Below are 6,000 nucleotides of genomic sequence, written 5' to 3' on the forward strand. Positions count from 1 at the left end.
TCCATCTCCCCCTCCCTCCCTCCATCTCCCCTCCCCCCTCCTTCCTCCATCTCCATCCCCTCCCTTCCTCCATCTCCCCTCCCTCCCTTCCTCCATCTCCCCTCCCTCCCTCCATCTCCCTCCCTCCATCTCCCCTCCCTCCATCTCCCTCCTCCCTCCATCTCCTCTCCCCTCCCTCCATCTCCCCATGCCTCCCTCCCTCCATCCATCTCCCTCCCTCCTGCATCTCCCCTCCCCTCCCTGCATCTCCCCTCCCTGCATCTCCCCTCCCTGCATCTCCCCTCCCTCTCCTCCCCCTCCCCTCCCTCCATCTCCCCTCCCTCCATCTCTCCTCCCTCCATCTCCCCTCCCTCCCTCCCTCCATCTCCCTCCCTCCCTCCCTCCCTCCCTCCATCTCCCCTCCCTCCCTCCCTCCATCTCCATCTCCCCTCCTTCCCTCCCCTCCCTCCTCCATCCATCTCCCCTCCTTCCCTCCATCTCCCCTCCCCTCCCTCCATCTCCCCTCCCTCCCTCCCTCTCCCCTCCCTCCCTCCCTCCATCTCCATCTCCCCTCCTTCCCTCCCCTCCCTCCCTCCATCTCCCCATCCCTCCCTCCATCTCCCCTCCCTCCCTCCCTCCATCTCCCCTCCTTCCCTCCATCCATCTCCCCTCCCCTCCCTCCATCTCCCCCCTCCCTCCCTCCATCTCCCCTCCCCCCTCCCTCCATCTCCCCTCCCTCCCTCCCTCCCTCCATCTCCCTCCCTCCCTCCATCTCCATCTCCCCTCCTTCCCTCCCCTCCTCCCTCCATCCATCTCCCCTCCCTCCATCCATCTCCCTCCCTCCATCCATCTCCCCTCCCTCCATCCATCTCCCTCCTTCCCTCCATCTCCCCTCCTTCCCTCCTCCATCTCCCCTCCCCTCCCTCCCTCTCCCCTCCCTCCCTCTCCCCTCCCTCCCTCCCTCCATCTCCATCTCCCCTCCTTCCCTCCATCTCCCCTCCTTCCCTCCCCTCCATCTCCCCTCCCTCCATCTCCCCCCTCCCTCCCTCCATCTCCCCTCCTTCCCTCCATCTCCCCTCCCCTCCCTCCATCTCCCCTCCCCTCCCTCCATCTCCCCTCCCCTCCCTCCCTCCATCTCCCCTCCTTCCCTCCCTCCATCTCCCCTCCCTCCCTCCATCTCCCCCCTCCCTCCCTCCATCTCCCCTCCCTCCTCCCTCCATCCCCTCCCTCCCTCCATCTCCCCTCCTCCCTCCATCTCCCTCCCTCCATCTCCCCCCCTCCATCTCCCCTCCCTCCATCTCCCCTCCCCTCCCTCCCTCCATCTCCCCTCCCCTCCCTCCCTCCATCTCCTCTCCCCTCCCTCCCTCCATCTCCCTCCCTCCCTCCATCTCCCTCCCCTCCCTCCCTCCATCTCCCCATCCCCCCCTCACTCCCCCCCTCTCTGCCTCCCTCCCTCCCTGCATCTCCCCTCCCTCCATCTCCCCTCCCTCCCTCCCTCCATCTCCCCTCCCTCCATCTCCCCTCCCCTCCCTGCATCTCCCCTCCCTCCATCTCCCCTCCCCTCCCTGCATCTCCCCTCCCTCCATCTCCCCTCCTCCCATCTCCCCTCCCTCCCTCCCTCCATCTCCCCTCCCTCCCTCCCTCCATCTCCCCTCCTCCCTCCATCTCCCCTCCCTCCCTCCCTCCATCTCCCCTCCCTCCCTCCCTCCATCTCCCCTCCCTCCCTCCCTCCATCTCCCCTCCCTCCCTCCCTCCATCTCCCCTCCCTCCCTCCCTCCATCTCCCCTCCCTCCCTCCATCTCCCTCCCTCCCTCCCTCCATCTCCCCTCCCCTCCCTCCCTCCATCTCCATCTCCCCTCCTTCCTCCCCTCCCTCCCTCCCTCCATCCATCTCCCCTCCTTCCTCCATCTCCCCTCCTTCCCTCCATCTCCCCTCCCCTCCCTCCATCTCCCCTCCCTCCATCTCCCCTCCCTCCATCTCTCCCCTCCTTCCCTCCATCTCCCCTCCCTCCCTCCCTCCATCTCCCTCCTTCCCTCCCTCATCTCCCCTCCTTCCCTCCATCCATCTCCCTCCCCTCCCTCCATCTCCCCTACATCTCCCCTCCCCTCCCTCCCTCCATCTCCCCTCCCTCCCTCCATCTCCCATCCCCCCCTCACTCCCCCCCTCTCTGCCTCCCTCCCTCCCTCCATCTCCCCTCCCCTCCCTGCATCTCCCCTCCTGCATCTCCCCTCCCTCCATCTCCCCTCCCCTCCCTGCATCTCCCCTCCCTGCATCTCCCCTCCCTCCATCTCCCCTCCCTCCCATCTCCCCTCCCTCCCTCCATCCCCCCTCCCTCCCTCCCTCCATCTCCCCTCCCTCCCTCCCTCTCCCCTCCCTCCCTCCTCCATCTCCCCTCCCTCCCTCCCTCCATCTCCCCTCCCTCCATCTCCCTCCCTCCATCTCCCCTCCTCCCTCCATCTCCCCTCCCTCCATCTCCCCTCCCTCCCTCCATCTCCCCTCCCTCCATCTCCCCTCCCTCCCTCCTCCCTCCATCTCCCCTCCCTCCCTCCCTCCATCTCCCCTCCCTCCATCTCCCCTCCCTCCCTACCTCCATCTCCCTCCATCTCCCCTCCTTCCCTCCATCCATCTCCCCTCCCCTCCCTCCATCTCCCCTCCCTCCCTCCATCTCCCCCCTCCCTCCCTCCATCTCCCCTCCCCCCTCCTTCCTCCATCTCCATCCCCTCCCTTCCTCCATCTCCCCTCCCTCCCTTCCTCCATCTCCCCTCCCTCCCTCCATCTCCCCTCCCTCCCTCCATCTCCCCTCCCTCCCTCCATCTCCCTCCCTCCATCTCCCTCCCTCCATCTCCCCTCCCTCCCTCCATCTCCCCTCCCTCCCTCCATCTCCTCTCCCCTCCCCTCCATCTCCCCATGCCTCCCTCCCTCCATCCATCTCCCCTCCCTCCCTGCATCTCCCCTCCCTGCATCCCCTCCCTGCATCTCCCCTCCCTCCCTCCCTCCATCTCCCCTCCCTCCCTCCCTCCCCCCTCCCTCCTCCCTCCATCTCCCCTCCCTCCATCTCCCCTCCTCCATCTCCCTCCCTCCATCTCCCCTCCCTCCCTCCCCACCATCTCCCACCCCTCCCTCCCTCCATCTCCATCTCCCTCCTTCCCTCCCCTCCCTCCCTCCATCCATCTCCCCTCCTTCCCTCCATCTCCCTCCCCTCCCTCCATCTCCCCACCCTCCCTCCCCTCCCCCCCTCCCTCCATCTCCATCTCCCCTCCTTCCCTCCCTCCCTCCATCTCCCCCCTCCCTCCCTCCATCTCCCCTCCCTCCCACCCTCCATCTCCCCTCCTTCCCTCCATCCATCTCCCCTCCCCTCCCTCCATCTCCCCCTCCCTCCCTCCATCTCCCCTCCCCCCTCCTCCATCTCCCCTCCCTCCTCCCTCCCTCCATCTCCCCTCCCTCCCTCCATCTCATCTCCCCTCCTTCCCTCCCCTCCCTCCTCCATCCTCTCCCCTCCCTCCATCCATCTCCCCTCCCTCCATCCATCTCCCCTCCCTCCATCCATCTCCCCTCCTTCCCTCCATCTCCCCCCTCCCTCCCTCCCTCTCCCTCCCTCCCTCCCTCCATCTCCATCTCCCCTCCTTCCCTCCATCTCCCCTCCTTCCCTCCCCTCCATCTCCCCTCCTTCCCTCCATCTCCCCTCCCCTCCCTCCATCTCCCTCCCCTCCCTCCCTCCATCTCCCCTCCCCTCCCTCCCTCCATCTCCCTCCCTCCCTCCATCCATCTCCCCTTCCCTCCCTCCATCTCCCCTCCCTCCCTCCATCTCCCCTCCCCCCTCCCTCCTCCCCTCCATCCCTCCCTTCCTCCATCTCCCCTCCCTCCCTCCATCTCCCCTCCCTCCCTCCATCTCCCTCCCTCCATCTCCCCTCCCTCCCTCCATCTCCCCTCCCTCCCTCCCTCCATCTCCTCTCCCCTCCCTCCCTCCATCTCCCCTCCCCTCCCTCCCTCCATCTCCCCATCCCCCCCTCTCTGCCTCCCTCCCTCCCTGCATCTCCCCTCCCTCCATCTCCCCTCCCTCCCTCCCTCCATCTCCCCTCCCTCCATCTCCCCTCCCCTCCCTCCCTCCATCTCCATCTCCCCTCCTTCCCTCCCCTCCCTCCCTCCATCCATCTCCCCTCCTTCCCTCCATCTCCCCTCGTTCCCTCCATCTCCCCTCCCCTCCCTCCATCTCCCCTCCCTCCCTCCCTCTCCCCTCCCTCCCTCCTCCATCTCCATCTCCCCTCCTTCCCTCCATCTCCCCTCCTTCCCTCCCTCCCTCCATCTCCCCCCTCCCTCCCTCCATCTCCCTCCTTCCCTCCATCCATCTCCCCTCCCCTCCTCCATCTCCCCCCTCCCTCCCTCCATCTCCCCTCCCCCCTCCCTCCATCTCCCCTCCCTCCCTCCCTCCCTCCATCTCCCCTCCCTCCCTCCATCTCCATCTCCCCTCCTTCCCTCCCCTCCCTCCTCCATCCATCTCCCTCCCTCCATCCATCTCCCCTCCTTCCCTCCATCTCCCCTCCTTCCCTCCATCTCCCCTCCCTCCCTCCCTCCCTCTCCCCTCCCTCCCTCCCTCCATCTCCATCTCCCTCCTTCCCTCCATCTCCCCTCCTTCCCTCCCCTCCCTCCATCTCCCCCTCCCTCCCTCCATCTCCCCTCCTTCCCTCCATCTCCCCTCCCCTCCCTCCATCTCCCCTCCCTCCCTCCCTCCATCTCCCTCCCTCCCTCCATCCATCTCCCCTTCCCTCCCTCCATCTCCCCTCCCTCCCTCCATCTCCCCCTCCCTCCCTCCATCTCCCCTCCCTCCTCCCCTCCATCCCCTCCCTTCCTCCATCTCCCCTCCTCCCTCCATCTCCCCTCCCTCCCTCCATCTCCCTCCCTCCATCTCCCTCCCTCCCTCCATCTCCTCTCCCCTCCCTCCCTCCATCTCCCCATCCCCCCCTCACTCCCCCCCTCTCTGCCTCCTCCCTCCCTGCATCTCCCTCCCTCCATCTCCCCTCCCTCCCTCCTCCTCTCCCTCCCTCCCTCATCTCCCTCCCTCCTCCCTCCATCTCCCCTCCCCTCCCTCATCTCCCCTCCCCTCCCTGCATCTCCCCTCCTCCATCTCCCTCCTGCCTCTCCCCTCCCTCCATCTCCATCTCCCCTCCCTCCCTCCCTCCATCTCCCCTCCTCCCTCCCTCCATCTCCCTCTCCCTCCTCCCTCCATCCCTCCTCCTCCTCCCTCCCTCCCTCCCTCCATCTCCCTCCCTCCCTCCCTCCATCTCCCCTCCCTCCTCCCTCCATCTCCCCTCCCTCCCTCCCTCCATCTCCCCTCCCTCCCTCCCTCCATCTCCCTCCCTCCCTCCATCTCCCCTCCCTCCCTCCCTCCATCTCCCCTCCCCTCCCTCTCCCTCCTCCATCTCCTCTCCCTCCTTCCCTCCCCTCCCTCCCTCCCTCCATCCATCTCCCCTCCTTCCCTCCATCTCCCCTCCCCTCCTCCATCTCCCCTCCCTCCATCTCCCCTCCCTCCATCTCCCCTCCCTCCATCTCCCCCCTCCCTCCCTCCATCTCCCCTCCTTCCCTCCATCTCCCCTCCCTCCTCCCTCCATCTCCCCTCCTTCCCTCCATCCATCTCCCTCCCCTCCCTCCATCTCCCCTACATCTCCCCTCCCCTCCCTCCCTCCATCTCCCCATCCCCCCTCACTCCCCCCCTCTCTGCCTCCCTCCCTCCCTCCATCTCCCCTCCCCTCCCTGCATCTCCCTCCCTCCATCTCCCCTCCCCTCCCTGCCTCTCCCTCCCTCCATCCCCTCCCTCCCATCTCCCCTCCCTCCCTCCTCTCCCCTCCCTCCCTCCCTCCATCTCCCCTCCCTCCCTCCCTCCCCTCTCCCTCCCTCCATCTCCCCTCCCTCCATCTCCCCTCCCTCCATCTCCCCTCCCCTCCCTGCATCTCCTCCCCTCCCCTCCCTGCATCTCCCCTCCCTGCATCTCCCCTCCCTCCATCTCCCCTCCCTCCCATCTCCCCT

Source organism: Somniosus microcephalus, chromosome 13 (assembly GCF_052327205.1).
Source record: "Somniosus microcephalus isolate GS21.2 chromosome 13, FLI_Smic_1.0, whole genome shotgun sequence".
Classification (NCBI taxonomy): domain Eukaryota; kingdom Metazoa; phylum Chordata; class Chondrichthyes; order Squaliformes; family Somniosidae; genus Somniosus; species Somniosus microcephalus.